A 7,500-nucleotide genomic window follows, 5' to 3' on the forward strand; every position below is an offset into this window, starting at 1 on the left:
GGAGACCGCCTGGGAATACCAGGTGCTGTAAGCTTTTTGTCACTGCCTTGTGGAATTTCAACTCTTTGTCCGTTTTTTCCCACAAGGCTGAAATATGTGCCCTCGCTTTGAAATAAGTAAGCAAGGTTAGTTTGTATTTCATCCAACAATCTGTGCTACAAATTATGGCTACAGTATATGCAATTTCATCCACTTTTTGAAATTGCTTTTTGCTTACGGCCACACCGGCCTGAGTACGCCTGATCACGTCCGATCTCGGAAGCTAAGCAGGGTCGGGCCTGGTTAGTACTTGGATGGGAGACCGCCTGGGAATACCAGGTGCTGTAAGCTTTTTGTCACTGCCTTGTGGAATTTCAACTCTTTGTCCGTTTTTTCCCACAAGGCTGAAATATGTGCCCTCGCTTTGAAATAAGTAAGCAAGGTTAGTTTGTATTTCATCCAACAATCTGTGCTACAAATTATGGCTACAGTATATGCAATTTCATCCACTTTTTGAGATTGCCTTTCGCTTACGGCCACACCGGCCTGAGTACGCCTGATCTCGTCCGATCTCGGAAGCTAAGCAGGGTCGGGCCTGGTTAGTACTTGGATGGGAGACCGCCTGGGAATACCAGGTGCTGTAAGCTTTTTGTCACTGCCTTGTGGAATTTCAACTCTTTGTCCGTTTTTTTCCCACAAGGCTGAAATATGTGCCCTCGCTTTGAAATAAGTAAGCAAGGTTAGTTTGTATTTCATCCAACAATCTGTGCTACAAATTATGGCTACAGTATATGCAATTTCATCCACTTTTTGAGATTGCCTTTCGCTTACGGCCACACCGGCCTGAGTACGCCTGATCTCGTCCGATCTCGGAAGCTAAGCAGGGTCGGTCCTGGTTAGTACTTGGATGGGAGACCGCCTGGGAATACCAGGTGCTGTAAGCTTTTTGTCACTGCCTTGTGGAATTTCAACTCTTTGTCCGTTTTTTCCCACAAGGCTGAAATATGTGCCCTCGCTTTGAAATAAGTAAGCAAGGTTAGTTTGTATTTCATCCAACAATCTGTGCTACAAATTATGGCTACAGTATATGCAATTTCATCCACTTTTTGAGATTGCCTTTCTCTTACGGCCACACCGGCCTGAGTACGCCTGATCTCGTCCGATCTCGGAAGCTAAGCAGGGTCGGGCCTGGTTAGTACTTGGATGGGAGACCGCCTGGGAATACCAGGTGCTGTAAGCTTTTTGTCACTGCCTTGTGGAATTTCAACTCTTTGTCCGTTTTTTTCCCACAAGGCTGAAATATGTGCCCTCGCTTTGAAATAAGTAAGCAAGGTTAGTTTGTATTTCATCCAACAATCTGTGCTACAAATTATGGCTACAGTATATGCAATTTCATCCACTTTTTGAGATTGCCTTTCGCTTACGGCCACACCGGCCTGAGTACGCCTGATCTCGTCCGATCTCGGAAGCTAAGCAGGGTCGGTCCTGGTTAGTACTTGGATGGGAGACCGCCTGGGAATACCAGGTGCTGTAAGCTTTTTGTCACTGCCTTGTGGAATTTCAACTCTTTGTCCGTTTTTTCCCACAAGGCTGAAATATGTGCCCTCGCTTTGAAATAAGTAAGCAAGGTTAGTTTGTATTTCATCCAACAATCTGTGCTACAAATTATGGCTACAGTATATGCAATTTCATCCACTTTTTGAGATTGCCTTTCGCTTACAGCCACACCGGCCTGAGTACGCCTGATCTCGTCCGATCTCGGAAGCTAAGCAGGGTCGGGCCTGGTTAGTACTTGGATGGGAGACCGCCTGGGAATACCAGGTGCTGTAAGCTTTTTGTCACTGCCTTGTGGAATTTCAACTCTTTGTCCGTTTTTTTCCCACAAGGCTGAAATATGTGCCCTCGCTTTGAAATAAGTAAGCAAGGTTAGTTTGTATTTCATCCAACAATCTGTGCTACAAATTATGGCTACAGTATATGCAATTTCATCCACTTTTTGAGATTGCCTTTCGCTTACGGCCACACCGGCCTGAGTACGCCTGATCTCGTCCGATCTCGGAAGCTAAGCAGGGTCGGTCCTGGTTAGTACTTGGATGGGAGACCGCCTGGGAATACCAGGTGCTGTAAGCTTTTTGTCACTGCCTTGTGGAATTTCAACTCTTTGTCCGTTTTTTCCCACAAGGCTGAAATATGTGCCCTCGCTTTGAAATAAGTAAGCAAGGTTAGTTTGTATTTCATCCAACAATCTGTGCTACAAATTATGGCTACAGTATATGCAATTTCATCCACTTTTTGAGATTGCCTTTCGCTTACAGCCACACCGGCCTGAGTACGCCTGATCTCGTCCGATCTCGGAAGCTAAGCAGGGTCGGGCCTGGTTAGTACTTGGATGGGAGACCGCCTGGGAATACCAGGTGCTGTAAGCTTTTTGTCACTGCCTTGTGGAATTTCAACTCTTTGTCCGTTTTTTCCCACAAGGCTGAAATATGTGCCCTCGCTTTGAAATAAGTAAGCAAGGTTAGTTTGTATTTCATCCAACAATCTGTGCTACAAATTATGGCTACAGTATATGCAATTTCATCCACTTTTTGAGATTGCTTTTTGCCTCACGGCCACACCGGCCTGAGTACGCCTGATCACGTCCGATCTCGGAAGCTAAGCAGGGTCGGGCCTGGTTAGTACTTGGATGGGAGACCGCCTGGGAATACCAGGTGCTGTAAGCTTTTTGTCACTGCCTTGTGGAATTTCAACTCTTTGTCCGTTTTTTCCCACAAGGCTGAAATATGTGCCCTCGCTTTGAAATAAGTAAGCAAGGTTAGTTTGTATTTCATCCAACAATCTGTGCTACAAATTATGGCTACAGTATATGCAATTTCATCCACTTTTTGAGATTGCCTTTTGCTTACGGCCACACCGGCCTGAGTACGCCTGATCTTGTCCGATCTCGGAAGCTAAGCAGGGTCGGGCCTGGTTAGTACTTGGATGGGAGACCGCCTGGGAATACCAGGTGCTGTAAGCTTTTTGTCACTGCCTTGTGGAATTTCAACTCTTTGTCCGTTTTTTTCCCACAAGGCTGAAATATGTGCCCTCGCTTTGAAATAAGTAAGCAAGGTTAGTTTGTATTTCATCCAACAATCTGTGCTACAAATTATGGCTACAGTATATGCAATTTCATCCACTTTTTGAGATTGCTTTTCGCTTATGGCCACACCGGCCTGAGTACGCCTGATCTCGTCCGATCTCGGAAGCCAAGCAGGGTCGGGCCTGGTTAGTACTTGGATGGGAGACCGCCTGGGAATACCTGGTGCTGTAAGCTTTTTGTCACTGCCTTGTGGAATTTCAACTCTTTGTCCGTTTTTTCCCACAAGGCTGAAATATGTGCCCTCGCTTTGAAATAAGTAAGCAAGGTTAGTTTGTATTTCATCCAACAATCTGTGCTACAAATTATGGCTACAGTATATGCAATTTCATCCACTTTTTGAGATTGCCTTTCGCTTACGGCCACACCGGCCTGAGTACGCCTGATCTCGTCCGATCTCGGAAGCTAAGCAGGGTCGGGCCTGGTTAGTACTTGGATGGGAGACCGCCTGGGAATACCAGGTGCTGTAAGCTTTTAGTCACTGCCTTGTGGAATTTCAACTCTTTGTCCGTTTTTTCCCACAAGGCTGAAATATGTGCCCTCGCTTTGAAATAAGTAAGCAAGGTTAGTTTGTATTTCATCCAACAATCTGTGCTACAAATTATGGCTACAGTATATGCAATTTCATCCACTTTTTGAGATTGCTTTTTGCTTACGGCCACACCGGCCTGAGTACGCCTGATCACGTCCGATCTCGGAAGCTAAGCAGGGTCGGGCCTGGTTAGTACTTGGATGGGAGACCGCCTGGGAATACCAGGTGCTGTAAGCTTTTTGTCACTGCCTTGTGGAATTTCAACTCTTTGTCCGTTTTTTCCCACAAGGCTGAAATATGTGCCCTCGCTTTGAAATAAGTAAGCAAGGTTAGTTTGTATTTCATCCAACAATCTGTGCTACAAATTATGGCTACAGTATATGCAATTTCATCCACTTTTTGAAATTGCTTTTCGCTTACGGCCACACCGGCCTGAGTACGCCTGATCACGTCCGATCTCGGAAGCTAAGCAGGGTCGGGCCTGGTTAGTACTTGGATGGGAGACCGCCTGGGAATACCAGGTGCTGTAAGCTTTTTGTCACTGCCTTGTGGAATTTCAACTCTTTGTCCGTTTTTTCCCACAAGGCTGAAATATGTGCCCTCGCTTTGAAATAAGTAAGCAAGGTTAGTTTGTATTTCATCCAACAATCTGTGCTACAAATTATGGCTACAGTATATGCAATTTCATCTACTTTTTGAGATTGCCTTTCGCTTACGGCCACACCGGCCTGAGTACGCCTGATCTCGTCCGATCTCGGAAGCTAAGCAGGGTCGGGCCTGGTTAGTACTTGGATGGGAGACCGCCTGGGAATACCAGGTGCTGTAAGCTTTTTGTCACTGCCTTGTGGAATTTCAACTCTTTGTCCGTTTTTTTCCCACAAGGCTGAAATATGTGCCCTCGCTTTGAAATAAGTAAGCAAGGTTAGTTTGTATTTCATCCAACAATCTGTGCTACAAATTATGGCTACAGTATATGCAATTTCATCCACTTTTTGAGATTGCCTTTCGCTTACGGCCACACCGGCCTGAGTACGCCTGATCTCGTCCGATCTCGGAAGCTAAGCAGGGTCGGTCCTGGTTAGTACTTGGATGGGAGACCGCCTGGGAATACCAGGTGCTGTAAGCTTTTTGTCACTGCCTTGTGGAATTTCAACTCTTTGTCCGTTTTTTCCCACAAGGCTGAAATATGTGCCCTCGCTTTGAAATAAGTAAGCAAGGTTAGTTTGTATTTCATCCAACAATCTGTGCTACAAATTATGGCTACAGTATATGCAATTTCATCCACTTTTTGAGATTGCTTTTCGCTTACGGCCACACCGGCCTGAGTACGCCTGATCTCGTCCGATCTCGGAAGCCAAGCAGGGTCGGGCCTGGTTAGTACTTGGATGGGAGACCACCTGGGAATACCTGGTGCTGTAAGCTTTTTGTCACTGCCTTGTGGAATTTCAACTCTTTGTCCGTTTTTTCCCACAAGGCTGAAATATGTGCCCTCGCTTTGAAATAAGTAAGCAAGGTTAGTTTGTATTTCATCCAACAATCTGTGCTACAAATTATGGCTACAGTATATGCAATTTCATCCACTTTTTGAGATTGCCTTTCGCTTACGGCCACACCGGCCTGAGTACGCCTGATCTCGTCCGATCTCGGAAGCTAAGCAGGGTCGGGCCTGGTTAGTACTTGGATGGGAGACCGCCTGGGAATACCAGGTGCTGTAAGCTTTTAGTCACTGCCTTGTGGAATTTCAACTCTTTGTCCGTTTTTTCCCACAAGGCTGAAATATGTGCCCTCGCTTTGAAATAAGTAAGCAAGGTTAGTTTGTATTTCATCCAACAATCTGTGCTACAAATTATGGCTACAGTATATGCAATTTCATCCACTTTTTGAGATTGCTTTTTGCTTACGGCCACACCGGCCTGAGTACGCCTGATCACGTCCGATCTCGGAAGCTAAGCAGGGTCGGGCCTGGTTAGTACTTGGATGGGAGACCGCCTGGGAATACCAGGTGCTGTAAGCTTTTTGTCACTGCCTTGTGGAATTTCAACTCTTTGTCCGTTTTTTCCCACAAGGCTGAAATATGTGCCCTCGCTTTGAAATAAGTAAGCAAGGTTAGTTTGTATTTCATCCAACAATCTGTGCTACAAATTATGGCTACAGTATATGCAATTTCATCCACTTTTTGAGATTGCTTTTCGCTTACGGCCACACCGGCCTGAGTACGCCTGATCACGTCCGATCTCGGAAGCTAAGCAGGGTCGGGCCTGGTTAGTACTTGGATGGGAGACCGCCTGGGAATACCAGGTGCTGTAAGCTTTTTGTCACTGCCTTGTGGAATTTCAACTCTTTGTCCGTTTTTTCCCACAAGGCTGAAATATGTGCCCTCGCTTTGAAATAAGTAAGCAAGGTTAGTTTGTATTTCATCCAACAATCTGTGCTACAAATTATGGCTACAGTATATGCAATTTCATCCACTTTTTGAGATTGCCTTTTGCTTACGGCCACACCGGCCTGAGTGCGCCTGATCTCGTCCGATCTCGGAAGCTAAGCAGGGTCGGGCCTGGTTAGTACTTGGATGGGAGACCGCCTGGGAATACCAGGTGCTGTAAGCTTTTTGTCACTGCCTTGTGGAATTTCAACTCTTTGTCCGTTTTTTCCCACAAGGCTGAAATATGTGCCCTCGCTTTGAAATAAGTAAGCAAGGTTAGTTTGTATTTCATCCAACAATCTGTGCTACAAATTATGGCTACAGTATATGCAATTTCATCCACTTTTTGAGATTGCCTTTTGCTTACGGCCACACCGGCCTGAGTACGCCTGATCTCGTCTGATCTCAGAAGCTAAGCAGGGTCGGGCCTGGTTAGTACTTGGATGGGAGACCGCCTGGGAATACCAGGTGCTGTAAGCTTTTTGTCACTGCCTTGTGGAATTTCAACTCTTTGTCCGTTTTTTCCCACAAGGCTGAAATATGTGCCCTCGCTTTGAAATAAGTAAGCAAGGTTAGTTTGTATTTCATCCAACAATCTGTGCTACAAATTATGGCTACAGTATATGCAATTTCATCCACTTTTTGAGATTGCTTTTCGCTTACGGCCACACCGGCCTGAGTACGCCTGATCAAGTCCGATCTCGGAAGTTAAGCAGGGTCGGGCCTGGTTAGTACTTGGATGGGAGACCGCCTGGGAATACCAGGTGCTGTAAGCTTTTTGTCACTGCCTTGTGGAATTTCAACTCTTTGTCCGTTTTTTCCCACAAGGCTGAAATATGTGCCCTCGCTTTGAAATAAGTAAGCAAGGTTAGTTTGTATTTCATCCAACAATCTGTGCTACAAATTATGGCTACAGTATATGCAATTTCATCCACTTTTTGAGATTGCCTTTTGCTTACGGCCACACCGGCCTGAGTGCGCCTGATCTCGTCCGATCTCGGAAGCTAAGCAGGGTCGGGCCTGGTTAGTACTTGGATGGGAGACCGCCTGGGAATACCAGGTGCTGTAAGCTTTTTGTCACTGCCTTGTGGAATTTCAACTCTTTGTCCGTTTTTTCCCACAAGGCTGAAATATGTGCCCTCGCTTTGAAATAAGTAAGCAAGGTTAGTTTGTATTTCATCCAACAATCTGTGCTACAAATTATGGCTACAGTATATGCAATTTCATCCACTTTTTGAGATTGCCTTTTGCTTACGGCCACACCGGCCTGAGTACGCCTGATCTCGTCCGATCTCGGAAGCTAAGCAGGGTCGGGCCTGGTTAGTACTTGGATGGGAGACCGCCTGGGAATACCAGGTGCTGTAAGCTTTTTGTCACTGCCTTGTGGAATTTCAACTCTTTGTCCGTTTTTTCCCACAAGGCTGAAAT

The 7,500-nt window shown here is 45.9% G+C and overlaps 25 non-coding genes and 1 pseudogene across 25 annotated transcripts in view; all 26 read left to right on the forward strand.

The window, feature by feature from the left end:
- LOC149969822 (5S ribosomal RNA) overlaps positions 1–34 on the forward strand; it is a 119-nt gene extending 85 nt beyond the window's left edge. The window contains exon 1 of the ribosomal RNA XR_016493980.1: positions 1–34. This exon is cut by the window's left edge and continues 85 nt beyond it. This is a non-coding gene — a ribosomal RNA (5S ribosomal RNA).
- Positions 35–211: 177 nt separating this feature from the next.
- LOC149969823 (5S ribosomal RNA) lies at positions 212–330 on the forward strand. The gene has a single exon (XR_016493981.1). It is a non-coding gene; the product is annotated as a 5S ribosomal RNA (ribosomal RNA).
- Positions 331–507: 177 nt separating this feature from the next.
- Positions 508–626, forward strand: LOC149969824 (5S ribosomal RNA). Its single transcript, XR_016493852.1, has one exon. It is a non-coding gene; the product is annotated as a 5S ribosomal RNA (ribosomal RNA).
- A 178-nt stretch (positions 627–804) lies between these two features.
- On the forward strand, positions 805–923 carry LOC149969825 (5S ribosomal RNA). The gene has a single exon (XR_016494054.1). It is a non-coding gene; the product is annotated as a 5S ribosomal RNA (ribosomal RNA).
- A 177-nt stretch (positions 924–1,100) lies between these two features.
- On the forward strand, positions 1,101–1,219 carry LOC149969826 (5S ribosomal RNA). Its single transcript, XR_016494001.1, has one exon. It is a non-coding gene; the product is annotated as a 5S ribosomal RNA (ribosomal RNA).
- A 178-nt stretch (positions 1,220–1,397) lies between these two features.
- Positions 1,398–1,516, forward strand: LOC149969827 (5S ribosomal RNA). Its single transcript, XR_016494056.1, has one exon. It is a non-coding gene; the product is annotated as a 5S ribosomal RNA (ribosomal RNA).
- A 177-nt stretch (positions 1,517–1,693) lies between these two features.
- Positions 1,694–1,812, forward strand: LOC149969828 (5S ribosomal RNA). Its single transcript, XR_016493975.1, has one exon. It is a non-coding gene; the product is annotated as a 5S ribosomal RNA (ribosomal RNA).
- A 178-nt stretch (positions 1,813–1,990) lies between these two features.
- Positions 1,991–2,109, forward strand: LOC149969829 (5S ribosomal RNA). The gene has a single exon (XR_016494057.1). It is a non-coding gene; the product is annotated as a 5S ribosomal RNA (ribosomal RNA).
- A 177-nt stretch (positions 2,110–2,286) lies between these two features.
- LOC149969830 (5S ribosomal RNA) lies at positions 2,287–2,405 on the forward strand. Its single transcript, XR_016493976.1, has one exon. It is a non-coding gene; the product is annotated as a 5S ribosomal RNA (ribosomal RNA).
- A 178-nt stretch (positions 2,406–2,583) lies between these two features.
- Positions 2,584–2,702, forward strand: LOC149969831 (5S ribosomal RNA; annotated as a pseudogene).
- Positions 2,703–2,879: 177 nt separating this feature from the next.
- Positions 2,880–2,998, forward strand: LOC149969832 (5S ribosomal RNA). The gene has a single exon (XR_016494062.1). It is a non-coding gene; the product is annotated as a 5S ribosomal RNA (ribosomal RNA).
- A 178-nt stretch (positions 2,999–3,176) lies between these two features.
- LOC149969833 (5S ribosomal RNA) lies at positions 3,177–3,295 on the forward strand. Its single transcript, XR_016494080.1, has one exon. It is a non-coding gene; the product is annotated as a 5S ribosomal RNA (ribosomal RNA).
- Positions 3,296–3,472: 177 nt separating this feature from the next.
- Positions 3,473–3,591, forward strand: LOC149969834 (5S ribosomal RNA). Its single transcript, XR_016493853.1, has one exon. It is a non-coding gene; the product is annotated as a 5S ribosomal RNA (ribosomal RNA).
- Positions 3,592–3,768: 177 nt separating this feature from the next.
- LOC149969835 (5S ribosomal RNA) lies at positions 3,769–3,887 on the forward strand. Its single transcript, XR_016493982.1, has one exon. It is a non-coding gene; the product is annotated as a 5S ribosomal RNA (ribosomal RNA).
- Positions 3,888–4,064: 177 nt separating this feature from the next.
- On the forward strand, positions 4,065–4,183 carry LOC149969836 (5S ribosomal RNA). Its single transcript, XR_016493983.1, has one exon. It is a non-coding gene; the product is annotated as a 5S ribosomal RNA (ribosomal RNA).
- A 177-nt stretch (positions 4,184–4,360) lies between these two features.
- LOC149969837 (5S ribosomal RNA) lies at positions 4,361–4,479 on the forward strand. Its single transcript, XR_016493855.1, has one exon. It is a non-coding gene; the product is annotated as a 5S ribosomal RNA (ribosomal RNA).
- Positions 4,480–4,657: 178 nt separating this feature from the next.
- Positions 4,658–4,776, forward strand: LOC149969838 (5S ribosomal RNA). Its single transcript, XR_016494058.1, has one exon. It is a non-coding gene; the product is annotated as a 5S ribosomal RNA (ribosomal RNA).
- Positions 4,777–4,953: 177 nt separating this feature from the next.
- Positions 4,954–5,072, forward strand: LOC149969839 (5S ribosomal RNA). The gene has a single exon (XR_016493996.1). It is a non-coding gene; the product is annotated as a 5S ribosomal RNA (ribosomal RNA).
- A 177-nt stretch (positions 5,073–5,249) lies between these two features.
- LOC149969840 (5S ribosomal RNA) lies at positions 5,250–5,368 on the forward strand. Its single transcript, XR_016493856.1, has one exon. It is a non-coding gene; the product is annotated as a 5S ribosomal RNA (ribosomal RNA).
- A 177-nt stretch (positions 5,369–5,545) lies between these two features.
- LOC149969841 (5S ribosomal RNA) lies at positions 5,546–5,664 on the forward strand. The gene has a single exon (XR_016493984.1). It is a non-coding gene; the product is annotated as a 5S ribosomal RNA (ribosomal RNA).
- Positions 5,665–5,841: 177 nt separating this feature from the next.
- Positions 5,842–5,960, forward strand: LOC149969842 (5S ribosomal RNA). The gene has a single exon (XR_016493985.1). It is a non-coding gene; the product is annotated as a 5S ribosomal RNA (ribosomal RNA).
- A 177-nt stretch (positions 5,961–6,137) lies between these two features.
- Positions 6,138–6,256, forward strand: LOC149969843 (5S ribosomal RNA). The gene has a single exon (XR_016493854.1). It is a non-coding gene; the product is annotated as a 5S ribosomal RNA (ribosomal RNA).
- Positions 6,257–6,433: 177 nt separating this feature from the next.
- Positions 6,434–6,552, forward strand: LOC149969844 (5S ribosomal RNA). Its single transcript, XR_016493966.1, has one exon. It is a non-coding gene; the product is annotated as a 5S ribosomal RNA (ribosomal RNA).
- A 177-nt stretch (positions 6,553–6,729) lies between these two features.
- Positions 6,730–6,848, forward strand: LOC149969845 (5S ribosomal RNA). The gene has a single exon (XR_016494059.1). It is a non-coding gene; the product is annotated as a 5S ribosomal RNA (ribosomal RNA).
- Positions 6,849–7,025: 177 nt separating this feature from the next.
- On the forward strand, positions 7,026–7,144 carry LOC149969846 (5S ribosomal RNA). The gene has a single exon (XR_016493865.1). It is a non-coding gene; the product is annotated as a 5S ribosomal RNA (ribosomal RNA).
- A 177-nt stretch (positions 7,145–7,321) lies between these two features.
- Positions 7,322–7,440, forward strand: LOC149969847 (5S ribosomal RNA). The gene has a single exon (XR_016493857.1). It is a non-coding gene; the product is annotated as a 5S ribosomal RNA (ribosomal RNA).
- Positions 7,441–7,500: the final 60 nt, after the last annotated feature.

The sequence above is a fragment of the Oncorhynchus mykiss genome, unplaced genomic scaffold (genome assembly GCF_057628025.1).
Source record: "Oncorhynchus mykiss isolate SJ-2025 unplaced genomic scaffold, ASM5762802v1 scaffold108, whole genome shotgun sequence".
NCBI lineage: Eukaryota > Metazoa > Chordata > Actinopteri > Salmoniformes > Salmonidae > Oncorhynchus > Oncorhynchus mykiss.